At 46.4% G+C, this 26,697-nt stretch overlaps 1 protein-coding gene and 1 long non-coding RNA gene across 2 annotated transcripts in view; one reads left to right on the forward strand and one right to left on the reverse strand.

Annotated features, from left to right (window-relative positions):
- Positions 1 to 26,697, reverse strand: part of LOC143781409 (uncharacterized) — a 443,129-nt gene that overhangs the window by 104,385 nt on the left and 312,047 nt on the right. The gene's annotated exons all lie outside the window — the stretch shown is intronic.
- LOC143781406 (uncharacterized) overlaps positions 1 to 26,697 on the forward strand; it is a 120,999-nt gene that overhangs the window by 21,791 nt on the left and 72,511 nt on the right. Inside the window, exon 2 of the transcript XR_013216694.1 lies at positions 22,841 to 22,899. The gene's annotated coding sequence lies outside the window, so the exon portion shown is untranslated. The remainder of the gene's footprint in view (positions 1 to 22,840; positions 22,900 to 26,697) is intronic.

Below are 26,697 nucleotides of genomic sequence, written 5' to 3' on the forward strand. Positions count from 1 at the left end.
TAATCATGATCCCCAAGAGCCAAAGCGACTCTGACAGAGTCTAAAACTACAGACCCATCTCTCTCATAAACTGCGATTTAAAAATTTACTCCAAGATACTTGCAGAGAGACTGAAAGGCATTCTCCCTAAGCTGATCCATAACGATCAGCTAGGATTCATCGAAGGTAGACAGACCTCAGATGGGACTAGGAGACTCCTCAACATCATCAACAAAATAAATACAAACTAAGTCCCCTCGATAATAATCACTCTAGATGCGGAAAAAGCATTTGATAGAGTAAATTGGGAATTCCTTAGGGCTGTTTTGACTTGCTTTGGCTTTTGCGACAGATCAATCACATCTATCTTTGCTCTTTACTCTTTTCCGAATGCGAGTATTTATATTAATAACCAAATGTACAAATTTTTTTCAATTAGTAACGGTACCAGACAGGGATGTCCATTGTCACCCCTGTTATTTGCATTGGCCATAGAACCATTGGCAATCAAAATTAGAAACAACAAACTAATCTCAGGTATCAACACTTCCAACCGCCAATATAAAATCAGTCTCTTTGCAGATGACTTGTTGCTTTCCCTCTCGGATCCGATAACCTCGACTTCAAACTTGATGGAAATCCTAGATTCATTTTCTAGAGTGTCATACTTTAAAATAAATAACAAAAAATCTAAGTTACTCCATTTCAACTTAGACAAACAAACCGAGGGGTATCTGGGGGCGAGGACGGGTTTCACCTGGGAAGAGACTGAAATCCCCTATTTAGGGGTACTATTCACTAAAAACATCCCATCCACCATTAAAACTAATGTTGACAAAGTCATAAAAACTATTTCAAACGACTTCCTTGCGTGGAGTAAATCTGGATTGACATGGGTAGGTAAAATACTAGCAGTCAAGACAATCGTCCTCCCTAAAATCCTTTACTTATTCAGAACGCTTCCGCTAATGATCCCTTTCTCCTCTTTAAACAAGCTGCAAGCTTTAATCAATTCATTTATATGGGACAACAAAAGGGCAAGAGTAGCTAGTAATATCCTGTATAAAAATAAACTTAAAGGAGGCCTAGGGCTCCCGAACATCCAAGCTTATTTTTTTGCAATTTTATAAAGCAAAGCCTTAACTGGTTCAACAATTCAACAAATCCAGCCTGGCTGGAACTAGAGGTTTCCAACAACAATAACCGACCCCTAAAAAATTATATATATGACAAAATATTCAAATCTAAATCTCCCACTTCTTCACACCCCATCATAGGGGCTATTTCCGCCGCATGGGTTAAACTCGCTAAACCTAAGACAGGCATAAACAAATCAGACTTAGTAAATAACTTTCCGCTTCCGTTACTCGCGGACATTTACAACTCCCACTTCCCAACAAATTGGTCACAACTAGGCATTAAAACTGTTAAAGATATCTATAACGACAATTTTATTAGCTTTGAAAAATTAAAAAAAAAGTTCAACCTCCAGCCCTCAGATTTCATGTCATATTTTGTTCTAAAGGAACAAGTCAGTAAATTCATAGGCAGACCATACCTGAAGGCGGAAATAGCAACTCTACTTCTCAACAACACACGACATAAGACTGTTTGGAGCACGAAATTCCTTTATAATCACTTCAATGATGACACTAACTTTACTAAAAACTCCTATCTGATCAACTGGGAGAAAGATCTAAGAACCCCAATTAGTGAAGAACATTGGGAAAGGGCCATAAATAATTCTTATTCCTCCAACATTTCATTAACCCTCCACGAATCCTTCTATAAGATTTTGGCAAGATGGTATCTTACGCCAGTAAGACTGTCACATATTAACAATACGCAATCTTCCTTTTGTTGGAGGGAATGTGGTTACCCAGGAAGCTTAGTGCACATATTCTGGAGCTGTCCTAAAATTAAACCTCTATGGAGACAGATATCCATCTATATAAACAAAATCCTTAACAGAGAGTTGACTCTCACCCCTCAAACGGCTTTACTTTCTATTGATTTGGACAACATTCACCCCTCATTGAGATATGTTGTTATACATGTCTTATTAGTCACAAAAAATTTGATAGCTTTCTACTGGAAAAAGAAAACGGTGCCGGAACTCTCTGACGTTGTCGATAGACTCTACCTTCACAACTCCTTGGAATATAGATTTGCAGTAGTAAATGGTAATCTATCCAAATATAATTTAAAATGGGATAAATGGAATCTCTTGTTCCCCCAATTCTAACTTGCTAGGTGGTCACTTGTATTTGATATTTTGTTTGTTAATATTTTCTCTTTTAGGGTATTTTACCCACTGATAACCCTGTTATAACTGTGTTTCTGAACGTGACTTTAGGTCTTATTCGTTACTATTGTCAAAGATTCTATCCATTTAGGATTAAGTTATGGTTTTAAGTTACTCATGTAGACACTACTTGAATTAAAGTTCTCCAGTTTACCCTCTGTCCTTTACCCATTTATCATCCCCCTTCCCCCCCCCTTTTATTTCCTCCACCTCATATTTTCCTCTTAGAAAACTTTAAAATTCCTCACAGTTGTTTGTTTTAACATTTGAAAATTTCAATAAAAATGTTTGAAAAAGAATGTAGTGAGGGTAGAGTCTTGCCCCTACTCCCTTCAAGCACCTCTACTGCCCCCACTGGAGAAGAAGAGGTAGGTTGTAGAAGGACGGCAGAGATCGTAGCTCCTGGGCAGCAGTCCTCACACGACTGACCCCAGCTGACTACTTCTCTGGACCGCCAGTCTATGACCGGGTTGTGTTTTTTCAACCAAGGGAGACCTAAGACCATGGGAGTTGGTATGCCCTCCAAGACGTAGCATTACAGGGACTCTTCATGACAAGCCCCTATACCCAGATGTATATTGTCTACGACTTGGGTAATGCTCCCCTGGCTGAGTGGGGCAGAGTCAATGGCCTGGACGCTTAGGGGTCTAGCTAGCGACCTACTCATTAGGCCATGGGTCTGGACAAAATGAGCATCCACCAAATTGATTCCTGATCCACTGTCCACAAGCACCGAAACATCCTCAGTTACCCCACCAACAACCACCTCAGCAGGTAAGGTACACTGAGACGAGAAAATGGAGGAAATATACACTCCCTGGTCGCTTCCTTCCAGATAACCAGGGGGACGCGGATTTTTAGATGGAACAGGTATTTTGGCGCGAGCTGGGCAGACATTGATAAAATGACCAGTCTGCCTACAGTAAAAACATGCCCCCACACCACGGCGAACCCCAGTCAAACCCGTTTGGAAACCAACTCCTCCCACCTGCATGGGTTCGTCCGCCTGGTCAGGCGTGTCCTCCTCCCTAGCAAGGACTACAGGGGGCACATTTGGTGTATGCCTCTCCCTCAAGCGTCTATCCACCCGGATGGCAAGGGACATGGCGGCCTCCAACGAGTTGGGGGCGGCGTACTGTACCAGAGTATCTGGCAACCTAGGGGACAGACCCTGCACAAAATGGCTCCTAAGGGCCGGGTATTTCCACTGTGTGTCAGTGGCCCACCTCCTGAACTCTGAACAGTAGTCCTCCGCCGGCCAGCCCCCCTGCTTGATTTTATGGAGTCGGGATTCAGCCAAGGAAACGCCGTCCGGGTCACCATATACCAGCGCCAGAGCTGCAAAAAACTTGTCCACTGACCGTAGAGATGGTGAAGCGGTTGGCAGGGAGAAGGCCCAGGATTGGGGATCACCTTTAAGAAGGGAAACGATGATTCCCACCTGTTGTTCCTCACTCCCTGATGAACGAGGGCGGAGCCTGAAGTATAAATTGCAGGCCTCCTTAAAACCAAAAATGTATCTCTCCCTCCAAAAAACCTGTCAGGGAGAGATAGCTTGGGTTCTGGTAGAGCCTGTACCTGAGCCGAGGCCCAGAACCCCAACAACTGCTGCAGCTGCTGCACCACCTCACCACGGAGATTCTTAAGCTCAGTGGTGAGAGTCGGGAGCAGTTGGGCAAAGGGCTGCATTTGAGCCATGGCTCACCAGAGAAAATGTGATGGTCAGTGTTAATGTCACGAAGTGACTGACCCGGTATAAAACGACCCAACCGTAGGTCTGTCACGAACAGCACAACACACAAGGGAACACCGGGGACACAATTACAACGGTGGGCCCTGTCGGTAGGGACTGGGGGAATGGGCACCTCCTGCACTGGCCTGCAGATGTGCCCTGATCTTGCTACCGTCCCTATACGGGTTCTTTCAACCCGTCGCCGACCAGGATACCTAGTCCCTCACTTGCCCTGCACCTATCCCTAAGTAGGGAACTGGCAGGTGAGAGCACTGGTCCCACCGCTGCACTAATACAACACGGGGTAAGGAAATACAGACAAGGTAAAGGAAAAAAACTTAGCTTAATGCTGCAAGGCACACCACAGCAGGAAGAAACACCAGATTCACTGGGCACAGCAGTAGAACAACAGTTCCCAGCAAGCTCCTACTCCCAGCTTCGTCGCTGAAGAATGAACTAACACCGACTACAGTCAGCTGATGAACCAGGTGACCTCTTAAAGGATGGAGGGAGTGGTCACCACAAACATCAGCTGACCCAGCAGCAATGCAATAACACCAGCGGCCACCGGGGGGGGGGGGAACTGCATTAACCCCCGATGACCAGAAAGGAAAAAAGGTCTTAAACTGAGGCAAACCAGATCTGCCACAAATCTAAAATTGGATTGTGACAGTACCCCCCTTTCAATGAGGGGCCTCTGGACCCTCAACACTGGACCTCACCAGTAAGCAACCTACAGTGAGAACGTCTCGATTCACCAGAGTTCACCTCCTCAGTCACCTGACCCTCAGGTTTACGGTGGACACAGCACGATGGAGATGACAACGTAGGCGGCACAAATCTCCAGAGCGCTGAGATGTGGAATGAGTTGTGTATGGGCATTACTGAGGGTAACTCCAACTGGTAAGTCTTCGGACTGACAATGGCTGACACCCGATATGGCCCGATTACCCTCGAACTCCAGATTCCAGTTCCACACTTCCACCTGATATTTTTGGTGGACACCTACACGTAATCATTCACACACAGGTCCGGACCTGAACGTTTATTTTCAGGCATGCGTCTGCCACAAGATGGTGAACTCTTTACAGAACCGACAACAGAGGCGTCCCCGTGTCACAAAACTCACCCCCCCAATATCCACCCCCCCACTATCCACCGAGGGAACTACCACCCTCCTCTGACCCCTCCTCCTAAGAGGTCTCTGACATACTGGGTTAGAATGTAGTGAGGATAGTCTTGCGCCTACTCCCTTCAAGCACCTCTACTGCCCCCACTGGAGAAGAAGGGGTAGGTTGTAGAAGGACGGCAGAGATCGTAGCTCCTGGGCAGCAGTCCTCACACGACTGACCCCAGCTGACTACTTCTCTGGACCGCCAGTCTATGACCGGGTTGTGTTTTTTCAACCAAGGGAGACCTAAGACCATGGGAGTTGGTATGCCCTCCAAGACGTATCATGACAGGGACTCTTCATGACAAGCCCCTATACGCAGATGTATATTGTCTACGACTTGGGTACTGCTCCCCTGGCTGAGTGGAGCAGAGTCAATGGCCTGGACGCTTAGGGGTCTAACTAGCGACCTACTCATCAGGCCATGGGTCTGGACAAAATGAGCATCCACCAAATTGTCTCCTGCTCCACTGTCCACAAGCACCGAAACATTCTCAGTGTACCTTACCTGCTGAGGTGGTTGTTGGTGGGGTAACTGAGACGAGAAAATGGAGGAAATATACACTCCCTGGTCGCTTCCTTCCACACAACCAGGGGGACGCGGCTTTTTAGATGGAACAGGTATTTTGGCGCGAGCTGGGCAGACATTGATAAAATGACCAGTCTGCCCACAGTAAAAACATGCCCCCACACCACGGCAAACCCCAATCAAACCCGTTTGGAAACCAACTCCTCCCACCTGCATGGGTTCGTCCGCCTGGTCAGGTGTGTCCTCCTCCCTAGCAAGGACTACAGGGGGCAAATTTGGGATATGCCTCTCCCTCAAGTGTCTATCCACCCAGATGGCAAGGGACATGGTGGCCTACAACGACTTGGGGGTGGCGTACTGTACCAGAGTATCTTGCAACCTAGGGGACAGACCCTGCACAAAATGGCTCCTAAGGGCCGGGTCATTCTACTGTGTGTCAGTGGCCCACCTCCTGAACTCTGAACAGTAGTCCTCCGCCGGCCGGCCCCCTGCTTGATCTTACGGATTCGGGATTCCGCCAAGGAGACGCCGTCCGGGTCACCATATACCAGCGCCAGAGCTGCAAAAAACTCGTCCACTGACCGTAGAGATGGTGAAGCGGTTGGCAGGGAGAAGGCCCAGGATTGGGGATCACCTTTAAGAAGGGAAACGATGATTCCCACCCTTTGTTCCTCACTCCCTGATGAACGAGGGCGGAGCCTGAAGTATAACTTGCAGGCCTCCATAAAAACAAAAAAAATTTTCTTTCCCTCCAGAAAACCTGTCAGGGAGAGATATCTTGGGTTCTGGTAGAGCCTGTACCTGAGCCGAGGCCCAGAACCCCAACAACTGCTGCAGCTGCTGCACCGCCTCACTACGCAGATCCTTAAGCTCAGTGGTGACAGTCTGGAGCAGTTGGGCAAAGGCCTGCATTTGAGCCATGGCTCACCAGAGAAAATGTGATGGTCGGTGTTAATGTCACGGAGTGACTGACCCGGTATAAAACGACCCAACCGTAGGTCTGTCACGAACAGCACAACACACATAGAACACCAGGGACACAATTACAACGGTGGGCCCTGTCGGTAGGGACTGGGGGAATGGGCACCTCCTGCACTGGCCTGCAGATGTGCCCTGATCTTGCTACCGTCCCTATACGGGTTCTTTCAACCCGTCGCCGACCAGGATACCTAGTCCCTCACTTACCCTGCACCTATCCCTAAGTAGGGAACTGGCAGGTGAGAGCACTGGTCCCACCGCTGCACTAATACAACACGGGGTAAGGAAATACAGACAAGGTAAAGGAAAACAACACTTAGCTTAATGCTGCAAGGCACAGCACAGCAGGAAGAAACACCAGATTCACTGGGCACAGCAATAGAACAACAGTTCCCAGCAAGCTCCTACTCCCAGCTTGGTCGCTGAAGAATTAACTAACACCGACTACAGTCAGCTGATGAACCAGGTGACCTCTTAAAGGATGGAGGGAGTGGTCACCACAAACATCAGCTGACCCAGCAGCAATGCAATAACACCAGCGGCCACCGGGAGGGGAAAAACAGCATTAACCCCCGATGACCAGAAAGGAAAAAAGGTCTTAAACTGAGGCAAACCAGATCTGCCACAAATCCAAAATTGGATCGTGACAGTACCCCCCTTTCAATGAGGGGCCTCTGGACCCTCAACACAGGACCTCACCAGTAAACAACCTACAGTGAGAACGTCTCGATTCACCAGAGTTCACTTCCTCAGTCACCTGACCCTCAGGTTTACGGTGGACACAGCACGATGGAGATGACAACGTAGGCGGCACAAATCTCCAGAGCGCCGACCTGTGGAATGAGTTGTGTATGGGCATTACTGAGGGTAACTCCAACTGGTAAGTCTTCGGACTGACAATGGCCGACACCCGAAATGGCCCGATTACCCTCGAACTCCAGATTCCAGTTCCACACTTCCACCTGATATTTTTGGTGGACCCCCATACGTAATCATTCACACACAGGTCCGGACCTGAACGTTTATTTTCAGGCATGCGTCTGCCACAAGATGGTGAACTCTTTACAGAACCGACAACAGAGGCGTCCCCGTGTCGCCAAACTCAATTCCCCACTATGCATCGAGGGAACCACCACCCTCCTCTGACCCCTCCTCCTAAGAGGTCTCTGACATACTGTGTTAGAATGTAGTGAGAGTAGAGTCTTGCCCCTACTCCCTTCAAGCACCTCTACTGCCCCCACTGGAGAAGAAGGGGTAGGTTGTAGAAGGACGGCAGAGATCGTAGCTCCTGGGCAGCAGTCCTCACACGCCTGACCCCAGCTGACTACTTCTCTGGACCGCCAGTCTATGACCGGGTTGTGTTTTTTCAACCAAGGGAGACCTAAGACCATGGGAGTTGGTATGCCCTCCAAGACGTATCATGACAGGGACTCTTCATGACAAGCCCCTATACGCAGATGTATATTGTCTACGACTTGGGTACTGCTCCCCTGGCTGAGTGGAGCAGAGTCAATGGCCTGGACGCTTAGGGGTCTAACTAGCGACCTACTCATCAGGCCATGGGTCTGGACAAAATGAGCATCCACCAAATTGTCTCCTGCTCCACTGTCCACAAGCACCGAAACATTCTCAGTGTACCTTACCTGCTGAGGTGGTTGTTGGTGGGGTAACTGAGACGAGAAAATGGAGGAAATATACACTCCCTGGTCGCTTCCTTCCACACAACCAGGGGGACGCGGCTTTTTAGATGGAACAGTTATTTTGGCGCGAGCTGGGCAGACATTGATAAAATGACCAGTCTGCCCACAATGAAAATATGCCCCCACACCACGGCGAACCCCAGTCAACCCCGTTTGGGAACCAACTCCTCCCACCTGCATGGGTTCGTCCGCCTGGACATGTGTGTCCTCCTCCCTAGCAAGGACTACAGGGGGCACATTTGGTGTATGCCTCTCCCTCAAGCGTCTATCCACCCGGATGGCAAGGGACATGGCGGCCTCCAACGAGTTGGGGGCGGCGTACTGCACCAGAGTATCTTGCAACCTAGGGGACAGACCCTGCACAAAATGGCTCGTAAGGGCCGGGTCATTCCACTGTGTGTCAGTGGCCCACCTCCTGAACTCTGAACAGTAGTCCTCCGCCGGGCGGCCCCCCTGCTTGATATTACGGAGTCGGGATTCCGCCAAGGAGACGCCGTCCGGGTCACCATATACCAGCGCCAGAGCTGCAAAAAACTCGTCCACTGACGAACATTTAACTTTTTTTCACCAAAAATTTACTTCAGCTCCAAATTGTTTTATTTTACCAAGGGTAACAGGAGAAAATGAACCCCAAAAGTTGTTGTCCAATTTGTTCTGAGTACGTGAATACCCTATATGTGGGGGGAAACCATCGTTTGGGCGCATAGCAGAGCTCGGAAGGGAAAGGGCGCCATATGGAATGCAGACTTAGATGGATTGGTCTGCAGGCGTCACGTTGCATTTGCAGAGCCCCTAATGTACCTAAACAGTAGAAACCCCCCCACAAGTGATCCCATATTGGAAACTAGACCTCCCAAGGAACTTATCTAGATGTGTTGTGAGAACTTTGAACCCCCAAGTGTTTCACTACAGTTTATAACGCAGAGCCGTGAAAATAGAAAAACATTTTTTCCCCACAAAAATGTTTTTTGAGCCCCGCAAATGTTTATTTTCCCAAGGGTAACAGGAGAAATTGGACCCCAAAAGTTGTTGTCCAATGTGTCCTGAGTACACTGATAACCATATGTTGGGGTAAATCCCTGTTTGGGCGCACGGGAGAGCTCGGAAGGGAAGGAGCACTGTTTTACTTTTTCAACGCAGAATTGGCTGGAATTGAGATCGGACGTCATGTCGCGTTTGGAGAGCCCTGATGTGCCTAAACAGTGGAAACCTCCAATTGTAACTGAAACCCTAACCCAAACACACTCCTAACCCTAATCCCAACCACAACCCTAACCCCAACACACCCCTAATCCCAACCCTAACCACACCCCTAACTCCAACACACCCCCAACCCTAACTTTAGCCCCAGCCCTAACCCTAACTTTAGCCCCAACCCTAACTGTAGCCCTAACCCTATCACCAACCCTAACCCCAACCCTAACTCTAATGGGAAAATGGAAATACATTTTTTTTTATTTTATTATGTTTCCCTAACTAAGAGGGTCATGAAGGGGGGGGTTGATTTACTTTTATAGCCTTTTTTTAGCGGATTTTTATGATTGGCAGCTGTCACACACAAAAAGACGCCTTTTATTGCAAAAAAATAGTTTGTGCATCTCCGCATTTTGAGAGCTATAATTTTTGCATATTTTGGTCCACAGAGTCATGTGAGATCTTGTTTTTTGCGGGACGAGTTGACGTTTTTATTGGTAACATTTTTGGGCATGTGACATTTTTTGACCGCTTTTTATTCCGATTTTTGTGAGGCAGAATGACCAAAAACCAGCTATTCATGAATTTCTTTTGTGGGGGGCGTTTATACCTTTCCATGATTTGTAAAATTGATAAAGTAGTTCTATTCTTCGGCTCAGTACGATTACAGCGATACCTCATTTATATCTTTTTTTAGGTTTTGGCGCTTTTATACGATAAAAACTATTTTATAGAAAAAATAATTATTTTTGCATCACTTTATTCTGAGGACTATAACTTTTTTATTTTTTCGCTGATGATGCTGTATGGCGGCTCGTTTTTTTGCAGGACAAGATGACGTTTTCAGCGGTACCAGGGTTATTTATATCCGTCCTTTTGATCGCGTGTTATTTCACTTTTTGTTCTGTGGTATGATAAAGCGATGTTTTGTGCCTCGTATTTTTTTTTTATTTTATTTTATTTACGGTGTTCACTGAAGGGGTTAACTAGTGGGACAGTTTTATAGGTCGGGTCGTTACAGAAACGGCGATACTAAATGTGTACTTTTATTGTTTGTTTGATTTTTTTATTTAGATAAAGAAATATATTATGGGAACAATATATAGATGTTTTCTTTATTTAGGAATTTATTTTATTATTTTTTTACACATGTGAACATTTTTTTTTTTACATTATCACATTGTCCCAGGGGGAGGACATCACTATATAGTGACAGATCGCTGATCTGACACTTTGCAGAGCACTGTGAGCTCTGAGCAGGCGCTTGTAAGCCACCTCCCTGCAGGACCCGGTAGTAGCCCAGCGGCCATTTTGGATCCGGGGTCTGCAGGGAGGAGACGCTCGGTACAAGGTGAGTACATCGCCTTGTACCGAGGGTCTCAGGGAAGCCCACAGGGAGCCCCCTCCCTGCGCGATGCTTCCTTATGCCCCCGCAATGCTGCAATCATGTTTGATCGCAGTGTGCCGGGGGTTAATGTGCCAGGAGCGGTCCGTGACTGCTCCTGGCACATAGTGCTGGATGTCAGCTGCGATAGTTAGCTGACACTCGGCCGCGCTCCCCCCGTGAGCGCGGCCGATCTCATATGACGTACTATCCCGTCACTGGGAATTAAGTCCCAGGTCACCTTGATGGGTTAAGTAGGTCATATGGGATTAAGGGGTTAAAATAAGAGCAATGATCTGATTGGTTGCTGTGAGAGGCACTGACACTTTTTCTTAGAGCTATTTTCATGGATCTTGCCTGGGAGGTTCATGAAACCATTTATGTCCTCCATACATAGTCCACCATAAATTTCAGCCTTCATTCTGCCACTGGTTGGCAACTGGAGGATAACATCGACCATGGAATAAAAATTCTAAATTTTTGAGAAAAATATATTGTATAAAATAAGTGATTGTAACACTGGTAGTTTATGAGAGTTGCTAAATAGAGTCTGTTATATATCCAATAGTGAGGAAGAGGAGGAAGAGGTGAACAATGTGAGCAGTGAGGACAAGGAATTGTAAGTAGAGAGATAGTGAGGTTCAGGGCCGGACTGGCCATAGGGCACTTCTGGCAAATGCCAGAACGGCCGGTCCCTCTAATGGGCCGCTCGATCACCTCCACTCCCTCTTCAGCGTGCATGTCTGCCAGGCGCAGCATTAGCCTGCCTGCACACGCAATCACGGCGCTGCACTGATGAAACCAGCAGGACCAGGAAAGGGGCGACTCTGTGCTGTTCTGTGCCGCCCCTTGGCTCTGCTTATTTCAATTCTGCAGCGCGATCATGCACACAAGCAGGGGGCGCTGTGCACGTCTGCCCCGTGCAGAACTTTTAGGCCTCCCAGCACTGTACTGTACCATCAAGTTGTACAAGTGCCGGCCCGGACATCCCAGGATTGCAGACACACCACATGATGGAGGGTGGACGTCACCTGCGGGCCGGGCTGAGAGGAGCTTCAGTGATGACTCTGAGGTCAGCAGAGCAGGGGGCCGGGGCAGGAGGTCTCTGACAGAGTCGGATCTTGTCTGGCCGTGGTGTCTGCAGTCAAGCTGAGGCCGGAGAGATGATTTATTGTCCAGCTTGAAGCTTCACACAGATGGGGTCGCGCTGTCAGTGGGGTCATCGGCTCCAGTGTGGCCTGATCTGTGTGCAGGAACAAGCTGCAGCAATAACTCCCAGCAGACAGCTGTATACAGGACCATAGGCTGACTGCTCCTGAGCCTGGCTGCAGGACATCATACACTGTATATATATATATATATATATATATATATATATATATATATATATATATAGCCACTCTATATTATATCATGTATGTCCTGTGGCCCGGTCCAGGAGCAATCGGTCAATGCATATATCATAATATACAATACACAGTGCACATAGTACACATACTGTACAGGAGAATATGTCACTCATATCCTATACTATGTGCACAGACATCTGATCTTATATGCAGGATAATATGTGATGATATAAGATCTGATGTCTGTACTCAATAGTGTAATATACGACATGACATATAATCCTGTATATAGCATCTGATGTCTGGACACATAGCATAGGATATATCAGGGATATGATATAAGTGGTGCACAGACATCGGATGTTATATACAGGGAACTATGTGACTGGTGTAACCTCTTATGTCTGTAGCCACAGTATACAGCAGCGCAGCTACCAGGGGGCAGAGTGGACGGTTACCCTGGGCCTCAGGGGGCGCACCCAAAGCTGCACTACCCTTAATTAATCAGCATGTATAATGTGCATATACAGTTGAGCCCTGCAGTAGATCCCCCTGCACTACCGCTCTCTGTTCTGTAGACCGCAGACCGCTTTATGCCTCAGGTCTACAGAACCACCAAGGCGCCGACGCACGCTGGGGACGTCAGAGTCCTGGCGCATGCTACACTGCGTTGCCTTGCCACTGGACTTGTCAGGATCCTGGGTTAGATGAGTATATGATTTTTTTTTTATTAAAACTTGTGATGTGATGTGGGGGCATCGTAAACAATGGGAGACCCTTCTACGTAGTATGGGGGACTCTGAAACTTTGTGGGGGCCCTCATACAATTCAGGGACTAATTCAGCATCTGTTATACAGCTTGTGGACTAATGCAAGGGTCACTATACAGCTTGAGGACTAATGCAGGGGCCATTATGCAGCTTGGGGACTAATGCGGGGGCCATTATACAGCTTGGGGACTAATGCAGGGGACATTTTACAGCTTGGGAGCTATTGTGGAGGAGCATTATAGTGTACAGTTTGGGAGCTGATGTGCAGGGGCCATTATGCAGTTTGGTGACTAATTTGGAGGTCATTATACAGTCTGAGGGCTACTGTGGTAGTCAGTATTTTGCTGGAGCAGTGGGGACATCATACTCTGTATAGCGGAGCTGTGGGCCCAATATACTGTGTAAAGGGGAGCTGTGGGCCCACCATACTGTGCATTGAGCAGCTGTGGGCCCACCATACTGTGTATTGGGGAGCTGTGGGCCCACCACACTATGTATAGTGGAGTTTAAGGCCCATAATGCTGTGTAGAGGGCAGTTGTGGGAACATCATATTGTGTATAGAGTAACTGTGGGTGTATTATACTGTATATAGGGGAGCTGTTTGCCCATCATAATGTATATAAAGGAGTTGTACATTGGGGACTCAGGGGACTTTAGATGCTAACTGGGCACTTAAGAAGCATCATTGTTATAGGGGCACTCAGAGTATTATGGCAGTCATGTGCACAAGGGGCATTATTACTTTCTAGGGGAAAAATGTGGATACTGTTTTCAAGTGCATTTGCACGGTGCATTAATATTTTCTAGTGGGGGCAATTTTACCATATAGAGGGCACAAAGGCATTATTACTATTTAAAGGGCACAGTGGTGGCATTATTATGTAGGGCAGTAAAAGGAGTGCTGTTTTTGTACCACACAGCAGGTGCAGTAATAGGGACACATACGGCCCCAGCGGCTCAGTATTGGGGTATCAGGTGTAGTAATAGGGACACATACGGCAGCAGCGGCTCAGTATTGGGGTATCAGGGGCAGTAATAGGGACACATACCGCAGCAGCGGCTCAGTATTGGGGTATCAGGGGCAGTAATAAGGACACATACGGCAGCAGCGGCTCAGTATTGGGGTGTCGGGCAGTAATAGGGACACATACGGCAGCAGTGGCTCAGTATTGGGGTATCGGGCAGTAATAGGGACACATACGGCAGCAGAGGCTCAGTATTGGGGTATCAGGGGCAGTAATAGGGACACATACGGCCCCAGCGGCTCAATATTGGGGTATCAGGGGCAGTAATAGGGACACATACTGCAGCAGCGGCTCAGTATTGAGGTATCAGGGGCAGTAATAGGGACACATACGGCAGCAGCGGCTCAGTATTGGGGTATCAGGGGCAGTAATAGGGACACATACGGCAGCAGCGGCTCAGTATTGGGGTATCAGGTGCAGTAATATGGACACATACGGCAGCAGTGGCTCAGTATTGGGGTATCAGGGGCAGTAATAAGGACACATACGGCAGCAGCGGCTCAGTATTGGGGTATCGGGCAGTAATAGGGACACATACGGCAGCAGAGGCTCAGTATTGGGGTATCAGGGGCAGTAATAAGGACACATACGGCAGCAGCGGCTCAGTATTGGGGTATCAGGGGCAGTAATAAGGACACATACGGCAGCAGCGGCTCAGTATTGGGGTATCAGGTGCAGTAATATGGACACATACGGCAGCAACGGCTCAGTATTGGGGTATCAGGTGCAGTAATATGGACACATACGGCAGCAGTGGCTCAGTATTGGGGTATCAGGTGCAGTAATAGGGACACATACGGCAGCAGTGGCTCAGTATTGGGGTATCAGGTGCAGTAATAGGGACACATATGGCAGCAGTGGCTCAGTATTGGGGTATCAGGTGCAGTAATAGGGACACATACGGCAGCAGTGGCTCAGTATTGGGGTATCAGGGGCAGTAATAGGGACACATACGGCAGCAGCGGCTCAGTATTGGGGTATCAGGGGCAGTAATAGGGACACATAGGGCAGCAGTGGCTCAGTATTGGGGTATCAGCTGCAGTAATAGGGACACATATGGCAGCAGAGGCTCAGTATTGGGGTATCAGCTGCAGTAATAGGGACACATATGGCAGCAGAGGCTCAGTATTGGGGTATCAGGTGTAGTAATAGGGACACATATGGCAGCAGCGGCTCAGTATTGGGGTATCAGGGGCAGTAATAGGGACACGTACGGCAGCAGCGGCTCAGTATTGGGGTATCAGGGGCAGTAATAGGGACACATACGGCAGCAGCGGCTCAGTATTGGGGTATCAGGTGCAGTAATAGGGACACATACGGCAGCAGCGGCTCAGTATTGGGGTATCAGGGGCAGTAATAGGGACACATATGGCAGCAGCGGCTCAGTAATGGGGTATCAGGGGCAGTAATAGGGACACATACGGCAGCAGCGGCTCAGTATTGGGGTATCAGGGGCAGTAATAGGGACACATACAGCAGCAGCGGCTCAGTATTGGGGTATCAGGTGCAGTAATAGGGACACATACGGCAGCAGAGGCTCAGTATTGGGGTATCAGGTGTAGTAATAGGGACACATACGGCAGCAGCGGCTCAGTATTGGGGTATCAGGGGCAGTAATAGGGACACATACGGCAGCAGAGGCTCAGTATTGGGGTATCAGGGGCAGTAATAGGGACACATATGGCAGCAGCGGCTCAGTAATGGGGTATCAGGGGCAGTAATAGGGACACATACGGCAGCAGCGGCTCAGTATTGGGGTATCAGGGGCAGTAATAGGGACACATACAGCAGCAGCGGCTCAGTATTGGGGTATCAGGTGCAGTAATAGGGACACATACGGCAGCAGAGGCTCAGTATTGGGGTATCAGGTGTAGTAATAGGGACACATACGGCAGCAGCGGCTCAGTATTGGGGTATCAGGGGCAGTAATAGGGACACATATGGCAGCAGCGGCTCAGTATTGGGGTATCAGCAGGATGAGGAGTTTGTGCAGGTTGGGAATAGATGGTGATGAGGCTGAAATATGAGAAGTGAAATTTGTCTGTGTTGTATTCTCTGCAGACGAGTTATGGCTGGAGAAGTTGTCATGTCGGTCTGGGCCAGATGTAAAAGATGGGAAAAGTGAACGAGTCAATCAGAAAGAAAGTAATCTGTAAGTCATTATCTGTAACTGTGCTGTGATCTCTTATATGTTATGCAGAGCTGATATCTACTGCTATATGGTAACGATATGGCGTTAATACAGATCTTGGCCTTTGTAGAGATTTTTGGTGGCTCAGTGGTTAGCACTGTTGCTTTGCAGCGCTGGGGTCGTGAGTTCAAATCCCACCAATGACAACATCTGCAAGGAGTTTGTATGTTCTCCCCGTGTTTGTGTGGGTTTTCTCCGGTTCTCTGGTTTCCTCCCACATTCCAAAGACTCATAGGGAATGTAGATTGTGAGTCCCAATGGGGACAGTGATAACGTCTGTAAAGACCTGTGGTGCTATATCAGTGAGTAAAATAAATACATAAATATTAGCTCATTGGTATCTGACCCTTTGCATCACTGTCCATCAGCTACTGTGTATGAAGAGGCCGCAGCACCATGTAGAGCGCAGCATCATCTTCATTATCTATGAGACCCCACTCTGTGCGTAAAATAGCAGTTTTGCCCGCTCCTGCACCTAAGAGCAATACATAGGACTGAGCTGTAATACTGGGCACAGCTGTGACTATATGTTATATAGTCGTGTTACACGCACCTCACTTCTTGTGACCTACAAGTGTACAAAGATATTATACAGTCACCATGTGACAAGTGGGCCTGTGCAACTTCAAATGCCAGGGCTGAATTTTAGTCCCAGTCCGGCCCTGGTGAGGTTATAACGTTCTCGCCAACATTCCCAGAACTTCTCCGAGTCTCCCGGAAAAAGATACTCAAGGATCCATCTATAGCAGCTGTATACAGGCAGAGGACGTTATCCGTAGGCTTCCTAAGCATAATTTCTTCTAACCAGAGCTGTATGGTTTTATTTCAGGCGCTTTGGATGCCGTATTAAGAACACATGGTCCAGTGATAGCAACACCACAGAAGAAATGCTAGCGCAGGCTTCCAGTGTCTGATGTTTCAGATGCTGCACATCTCGTATCTTCACAGCATAGACAATTGCCTTCAGATGACTCAAAGATAAAAGTCTAAAGGTACCTTCACACGAAACGACATCGCTAGCGATCCGTGACATTGCAGCGTCCTCGCTAGCGATATCGTTTCGTTTGACACGCAGCAGCGATCTGGATCCTGCTGTGATGTCGCTGGTCGCTGAATAAAGTTCAGAACTTTATTTGGTCGTCCGATCGCTGTGTATCGTTGTGTTTGACACCAAATGCAACGATACCAGCGATGTTTTACACTGGTAACCAGGGTAAACATCGGGTTGCTAAGCGCAGGGCCGCGCTTAGTAACCCGATGTTTACCCTGGTTACCAGCGTAAAAGTAAAAAAAACAAACAGTACATGCTCACCTGCGCGTCCCCCAGCCTCTGCTTCCTGACACTGACTGAGCGCCGGCCCTAAAGTGAAAGTGAAAGCACAGCGGTGACGTCACCGCTGTGCTGTTAGGGCCGGAGCTCAGTCAGTGTCAGGAAGCAGAGGCTGGGGGACGCGCAGGTGAGTATGTACTGTTTGTTTTTTTTACTTTTACGCTGGTAACCAGGGTAAACATCGGGTTACTAAACGCGGCCCTGCGCTTAGCAACCCGATGTTTACCCTGGTTACCCGGGGGCCTCGGCATCGTTGGTCGCTGGAGAGCGGTCTGTGTGACAGCTCTCCAGCAATCAAACAGCGAAGCTGCAGCGATCGGCATCGTTGTCGCTATCGCTGCAGCGTCGCTTCGTGTGAAGGTACCTTAAGGAGGTCAGATCAGGAGACCTTGGTGGCCATTCAACTGGCCCACTACAACCAATCCACTTTCCAGAAAACTGTTCATGTAGGAATGCTCGGACCTGACACCCATAATTGATAGCATGGTGTGATATATGGGGTCCAAAGATAGTGGGGCCATTCTTCATCAATGGAAACCTCAACGCCACTGGATATCTGAAATTGCCACATCATGATGTGTTGCCCTCTTTATGCAGTGAAGATGGCAGATTCCGCGAGTTTTTCCAGCAAGATGGTGACCACCACATTATGGGTGTCAGGTCCGAGCATTCCTACAAGGAATCTGACCCCCTTAGACTAGCATTTCTTCTGCGGTGTTGCTATCAGTGTGTCAAGAGTGGGAGAAGAGGGCTGCACACCATTGTTTTTCTTGTGAAATTCTCAATAAGTTTGATGTGTCACATGACCCTCTTTCCATTAAAAAAAATAAAGTTGGATCCAAAATGGCCAAATTCAAAATTGCCGCCATGGTCACCACCCATCTTGAAAAGTTTCCCCCTCCCATATACTAATGTGCCACAAACAGGAAGCTGATATCACCAACCATTCCCATTTTATTTAGGTGTATCCATATAGATGGCCCACCCTATATATATATATACATGGCTGTAATTCTTCCTCTAATGGGGTCAATGAATCTCAGTTGTGGAGAAATGAGATAATGAACGTAAGGTCACAAAAGGAGCAATACATGGAATATGGGCACAGAAATCAGTGACCCCTATGTGCCATTTGCCCCTTTGGTGCTTCAGGCTGACCTGTTCCAGTTTATTGCTCATGTAGCACCCAAAGGGCACAGAAGGGCATTAATAAAGAATGATAAATGGTAAGTGGACACTAAGAGGCACTGATTTTTGTGTCAGTTTGCCATTTATTGCCCCTTTAATGATGCCATTTATTTCTGTTCAGTGCCTGAATGTCCCCATTTCATCACCTGAAGCTCACGATGACTGACTTGGGCTTTGTACTTGTGCAGCCTCTTTGGCCAGAGAAGTAGAAGGCCCCTGTAGTGCTCTGTCGTACACCCGCTCTCCTAGTGCCTGCGGCGTGATGTCATCAATGCGCTAGGATGTATCGCTATTAACTACATAACACACAGCGTTCTTAGGCTTAAAAGCGCCCCCTACTGGAGCTGTGCAGTACTGTGCGCTGTACTGTAAAATTCTGAGTTTGTCAGAAATATCTTACACCTAGTCATGAATGATGTAGTTATCCGCACTATGGTGGGCTCACACAATGTGATCACAGGGTATGTTTCTGTCCTTAATGCAAGTTTTCCTCTGGATTTGGAGCAGCACAGCAGTAAATGCAGCATTGTTGCATTGTATGAACCCACTGTAACACTCCCTATAAAGCAGCGATTACAATAATGTTCATTTATGAGATTTATTTATTACTGCATGTAATCAATGTTATGTGCTGAGTAGTGAGGAAGAGGAGCAAGAGGTGGGCAGGGATTGCTCCAAATAAGAGAGGAAGACTATAGCAAAGACACCATCAGACTGTACAGCTCTGGCAAAAATTGGGAGACCACCACATCAAATCCCTGTCATGGCCGCCCAATCTCCAGACCTGAACCCCACTGAAAACCTCTGGAATGTAATCAGGAGGATGATGGATAGTCACAAGCCACCAAACAAAGAAGAACTGCTGACATTATTGTACCAGGAGTGGCATAAGGTCACCCAGGAGCAGCGTGACAGACTGGTGGAAAGCTGCCAAGACGCATGAAAGCTGTGATTAAAATGCATGGTTATTCCACAAAATATTGATTCCTGAACTCTTCCTGCGTTAAAACATTAGAATTGTTGTTTGTAAATGATTATGAACTTGTTTTCTTTGCATTATTTGAGGTCTGAAAGCACTGGTTTTTTTTTTTAGTTTTAACCAATTCTCCTTTTCAGGAAAAAAATACAAAATTGATTGCTTGAAAATTTGGAGACATGTTGTCAGAAGTTTATAGAATAAAAGAGCAATTTACATTTTACTGAAAATTATATCTATAAAGAGGAAAATCAGACAAACTGAACATTTTGCAGTGGTCTGTTCATTTTTGCCAGAGCTGTAAGTACAGAGATATGGAGTATAGAGATATCACAGGTTGTATATGATTGTAGATATTTATTAATATCTGATGAATGACTTGTTATCACTGAGTATAGACTGAGGAGGATAGAAAACATTGCTGTACATACTGATTTAGGGGTCTCCTACTCCAGGATTATAGGGGGCACAATTTTCTGAGCTCTTGGTCTTGTCTGAGCAGTGCTGCCGCTCCATTGTGGCCATGGCGCACTGAAAACAGTTTTGCCAATGGCCGGTATGACTGGCAAAGATGAAGGTAGAGGCGCTGGTGGGTGGCGCAGAGGAGGGAGACATACAGTGTAATTGTATTTGACCTGTGAGAGAAAAAAAACAAATGTCTCCTAGAGCCGACCCGCTGATACCACTACTGATCCCGCATCTCCAGTCCGGCACGCTCTCGTGTTACTACAAGGCCATTTACAACACTCACTCCCCAGCTATGACGCCCTTCCTGAACGGCCTTCACCTGAGCCGGACGTTCCCTCCTCTTCTCCCTACATCTTCGCACCTCCTCCGTGTGCCCTCCCAAACATCTAAGTGCGCACAGCGCCTACTACCCTCTGTCTCCTCCACTAGCTGGGCATAGGTCTGCTACTAAGCCAGTGCACTCGTGCCATGATTTATATTATTGCTTTATTTGGTCATATATTCTCCATTTTGTTTTTTGCACATTGTTATCCTTTTGCTACATATATTGTGATCTTGCCCTTTTTGTTCACATTCTACCATCTTGACTCTGAGAATATTATTCTTTCAGTGCAGTTAATGAGCTTCTTATTTTCTCTACTTTCCTAGATTTCCTCATAGACTGATCAGAATGATAATGTGAACTGTCTGTGTCTCAATTTGTTTGTTTGGATTTTTCTTCAGATGCAAACGTAAATGGTGGCAAAGGTGGCAAAAATGCTTTGACAGAAAAAACAGCAAAGTCGTAAACATGTAGGTATTTTAACACTTTCCACAAATGGACATGCTCTTATTTCCTAAATGCTGTTTTCTAGATGCAAAATTATACAATGACTCGTCCTGGTAGTTACACAGGTGCCACGTTTCACACCCGTGCTGCCAACAATGTGTCACGGATCCCAACAACATGTCAGGGATCCCGGGTAGGATACCTTTATTGTCCCCACTACTCACACCAATTTGTCACAAAGCGGGGTGGTTTGGTTGCCCCTGGTTCCTTTTGAAGGGGATTTATCTATATCCCAGTTCCAGTTGGGAACTTGCAGCTCTCTGGCGTCCCCCTTACCCTCAGGTTAGATTAGGTCCTGCACCTAGGGTAATTAGTCACCAGAAAGGCTGCCTGCTATGCACTGACTATTGGGCATCCTGCAGCGAGGGCATTATAACTACTCCCACACAGGCGGGAACAATAATTATCAATGCCACCGTCGCTACAAAGATTCCGAATCACACAGAACAAAGTATCCTGCCACCAGCTTCGATTCCACAAGGGTTAACTGGTCTGGAGCCAACCCAAATCAGTAGCGTAATTCACTTCAGAGGAAGCGACAGTTCGTTTATAGAGCAGAGAGAGAGATAAGCTAGTAAATTATATATTTTACTCCATAAAAAGGTAGGCAGTGTTTACAAAGTATAAAAGATATTATAAAGAAGACAAAATCATGTGTACATTACAAATAAATTAGGGTTAACATTGAAAAGAGAACGATTAAATAGCATTCAGAACATTTCAGCTTGAGACTGGCCGTGTGCTATGGAGGAGAAAGGGCTTCCATATATCCAGATGCATGAACACAGCTTTGCCGAGCTGTTAGCTCGCTTCCTGGACCAACTCTTCCCCCAATTCAGCAGGGGTAAAGATATGCCCTCTTGTCGTGACATCACTGAGTGGGCTGAGTGATGACATGCACTGATTTTCCACCTATTTACATTTTTTGAGCCCCCAGACAAAGATATTCCTTGGGCAAGGGGAGGGGCAACGAGGGGCTTTACAGGATTGATTGCAGATTAAAAGCCATACACTGCTCACACATTGGTATCAAGTTGCACAGTATCTGCCATAGGGCTTTGTTTGTTGTATGAGCGAATGCAGAGGGGGAGAAAGGTGGGTCGAAACTGCAATGTGTGTCTGTGACATGGTAATTTCTTGAACTATCTTACATTATGACATTTTTACATTATCGTGACAACAGGTTAAAGATCAGTCCCGTTACAGGTGCATGTGAATTTGATATTTATACAATGAGCTATTAATGTATGAATTATTATTAATAATGTTAATTGTAACATTATTAAAAAATATAATATTATTAATTAGTAATGACATCTATCTAAATCGTGTGGTGACGTATATGAGACAGGTAATACATTATGTTTGTCGGTGTCCCTATGAGGCAAGGATTTGTTCTTGATTATTACATTACAAGGTATTTATTTGTGATCATTTCTTCTATTTCTCCAACAGCAAAAAAAAGCATAATAAAAAAGTGAGCCGTATACCAAAGTAAGGAAACTCTTCCCCCATTATTGTATGTGACATGTTGTTACACTAAGGCTCATTATATCAGGGGCAGATACACTTTGTGTCTTCCCTTTATATCCTTATACTATATGGAATATTTTTAATGGAAGAAACCAATATATTTAAATGTCTATAAGTCCCATTATGAGAGAAAAGAATTTCCCTTTTTAGTTAATGTCTTCCAAACTCTCTAACCTTCCCGTCCTTTCGTCTCCATTCTAAACACTAGGCTCCTCAGAGGGATTCTCTGCTGCTTTAAGAACACAGCAGCAGAGTAAAGAAAATCACGTAAGTATAATTTTTTTTATTGAAAGATTTTAAAGGGCCACTGTCACCCCCCCCTCCAGCCGTTATAAACTAAAAGAGCCACCTTGTGCAGCAGTAATGCTGCATTCTAACAAGGTGGCTCTTTTAGTGTTAGGTTCAAGTATACCCCAAATAAAGCGTTTTTAAACTTAGCCACAATTCCTGTCTCTAGCCAGGGTGGCGGGTCCTCACTCCCCAGCTTGGCCAGCTCCTCTGCCGTCACTCACATCTTCAGTGGCTTTCGGCGCCGCCCCCTCAGCGCTGTTATCGTTTCAAAACCGGCGCCTGCGCTGTGTACTGGTGTCCTGCGCAGACGCAGTAAGCTCTGGCCATCTGATGTCCCAGCCAGACTCAATATTGCAATAAAAAACAGGCGATCAAAAGATTGTATCTACACGAAAATGGAATCAATAAAAACATCAGCTTAACGTGCAAACAATAAGCCATCACCCAGCCCCAGAGCATGAAAAATGGAGACATTACACGTCTCGGAAAGTGGCGCTTTTTTTTTTTCTTGCAAACTTTGCATTTTTCTTTTGACCACTTAAATAAAACAGAAGCTATACATGTTTGGTATCTGTGAACTCGTAATGACCTGGAGAATCATAACGGCAGGTCAGTTTTAGCGTTTAGTGAGCATGGTAAAGAAAAAAAACAAAACGAAATTTGTGGAATTTTGCCTTTTAGCAGCTTCACTGCACTTTGATTTTTTTTTTCCTGTTTTCAATATACGATATGGTAAAACCAATGGTGAAGTTCAAAAGTACAACTTGTCCTGCAAAAAAAACAAGCCTTCACGCGGCCATATTGACAGAAAAACATTAAAAAGTCATAGCTCTGGGAAGACGGGGAGGAAAAAACGGAAACTCAAAAACAGAAAATCCCACGGTCGTTAAGAGCTTTTTGTTTTACTGCAAAAAACTTGCACATTTTGCAAAATGTCGCAAAGTTTGGCAAAAATGTTCTGCTTTATATAAAATCAATCTTGGTGGAGGCTGCTGCACATTTCCACAAACATTTTAGTGACTTTTCAAAAAGTTTAAAATTAAAGAAAAAAATCGCATGAAAACATCTGTGAAGTCTAAACCCTGCCCACAAATGCTTAAAACAAAACAGACGCACACAAAACAGGGAGTTTAGGAAAGGTACAAGTGAAAAGATGATCATGGTGCAAATGGAAAGCTGGCAAAATCTGCCCCAATCAATGGTGAATCGGCCCCTTCATCTCTAATGAGTAAGTCTGTTCTCCGCTGACATCTGCTTATGATCAGTGTGTCTCTGCCATCTCTAATCCATATTTTAATTACAGAAGTTCAGTCATCACATTGCGCGGTCATTGCCACTGCAAGAAAGTAATCCAGCCACAGCCACCATTTCACCAAAAGCTGCAAGAGTCTACCAAGAATCTGTGCCTGCGCTAACGCTGTAATGTAACTGATCCGTATGTGCACGATGCCCAGCGACCTTACAGAGGCCTGTAGTATGCCAGCATGCAAGGATGTGTGAGAGAGTGGTGAGCGCAGTGCTCGTGCCAGGAGTCCGGTGATGCTATCGGTACATGTGAAACACATTCCCTAGTGGTGTGCAGCTTACTTCTGGTAGCGGTGAGCGCAGTGCATGTGCCAGGAGTCCGGTGATGCTGCTATCTGGAGAAGTGGAGAGCACGGTTTGTGTGCTGAGCCTCCGATGGTGCTGCAGGATTACTGCAGAGGGTAGAACGGCAGGAGACCTGGGGAGCGTCCTACCGTGGTGTCAGGTTCCCTCCGTGACCTCCGTAAGCCAATGCAGTAGACTGGCGGTGTGCTTCGGCCAAAAAGCGCAGCCGACCAGTGGCGAGGTTGGAGGTGGTCATGGTCTGGGTGAGGTCACCAGAATTGGGGGACGGGTGAATGAGAGGGCCAGTAAACCAACACGTTTCAAAGGACTCAGGCCTTCTTTGTCAGTGCTGCTGACCCCACCTTAAACCCGGCCATATATATATATATATAGATGTGCGCCCCCCACTATGTCCCACTGATACCTATAGTTGAAATGCGCATCTAGTTAAATGAGGAAAGGTGACCAATCTGCATATTCAATTATCTACTTTTCATACCATGATTCCCCGAAAATAAGACATCTCCCGAAAATAAGACCTAGCTGTGGTTTTGCAGAACTGCTAAATATAAGGCCTCCTTCGAAAGTAAGACCTAGCAAAGTTGTTTTTTGATAGCATGCCCGCTAGAACACCAGAGCATACAGCTGTGATTCTTTTTCGCCCGCTGCCGTTGTTCCCTACCTTCACTGTCTGATGCAGGACATGAAGACCGGCCGCCAACCCCGATGTTCCGTTCTGCGCCCATCACTTGTAAAGGTGCAGGCAAGGCATCAAGAGGCCCGTCACCTGCCGCCTTCCCCGTTGTCAACTGTCAGTCTGTCGTTAACCCGTTTCCTGCTGCCATACCGTACTGTAATCTCCAGGGCCGGACTGAGCATCGGGCACTTCTGGCAAATGCCAGAAGGGTTGATGCCTCTAGTGGGCCACTGGATCTGTTCCTACTTCCGGGGCACACCACGTAACTACGAGGTCCCCCTTCTGCAATGATGCCACATGGATGTTCCCCTGTACTGTGAATGGAGAGTGGCCATCCCATCCCCATGCAGACAGGCAGCACCGGCAGCCTCCGCCCGCAGAGCATGAGCACACCATCAGGGAACCACGCACAGACAGCTCAGAGTGATGACGTGTGAGGGTGCTGCGGTCAAACAACCACGAGGGATTATCACAATGGAAAAATATCCCAGTTCTGAAATTTTTCAATGTGTACAAATGTCCGTTTTAGGTTATTGCACCTTCACCCCATAAAACAGAAGAAAAATGATGTAACTTCTGATAACCTGGATGAAAATCCATATAAAAAGCCACCAAAGACGAGCAAAAATGTGTAACCTGCTGTGTTTTGTGTTTACAGCTCCACCATCTACTAAAAAACAACAAAGATTCCAGGTACAGTAAAAATCCTATTTATTACATTCACCGTAAATTACTGTGATCCTCACCCCCCCAGCATGTCCCAGGAGGATCTATTAATGGAAACATTTGCAAAGAACTTTTTCTTAATTTTGTTTTTCCTTTCCGTGCCTAGTTTCATCTGAAATTTGACCTTAAGGCCGGCCTCACACTCAGCGTATCAAAATACGGTCCGTATTTTACGGCCGTAATACGCAGAAAAGTCCCCAAAATAGTGATCCGTATGTCATCCGTAGGCAGGGTGTGTCAGCGTATTTTGTGCATGGCATCCTCCGTATGTAATCCGTATGGCATCCGTACTGCGAGATTTTCTCGCAGGCTTGCAAAACCGACATCTCATGGATTTATGTGCTCAAATGTTCGTTAAAACATATATACAGTATATATATATATATATATATATATATATGTAATTGAGACACATATATATATGTATATATATATATATATATATATACTGTATTTAAATTTAATTCAGCGCAATATATGTGAAAAGCCGGTAATTCAATTGCCGGCTTTTCATTTCTCCTTCACAAATCTGACAGGATATGAGACATGGTTACATACAGTAAACCATCTCATATCCCCATTTTTTTTGCATATTCCACACTACTAATGTTAGTAGTGTGTATGTGCAAAATTTGGCAGCTGTAGCTGCTAAAATTAAGGGTTAAATGGCGGAAAAAATTGGCGTGGGCTCCGCGCAATTTTCTCCGCCAGAGTGGTAAAGCCAGTGACTGAGGGCAGATATTAATAGCCTAGAGAGGGTC

Source organism: Ranitomeya variabilis, chromosome 6 (genome assembly GCF_051348905.1).
Source record: "Ranitomeya variabilis isolate aRanVar5 chromosome 6, aRanVar5.hap1, whole genome shotgun sequence".
Classification (NCBI taxonomy): domain Eukaryota; kingdom Metazoa; phylum Chordata; class Amphibia; order Anura; family Dendrobatidae; genus Ranitomeya; species Ranitomeya variabilis.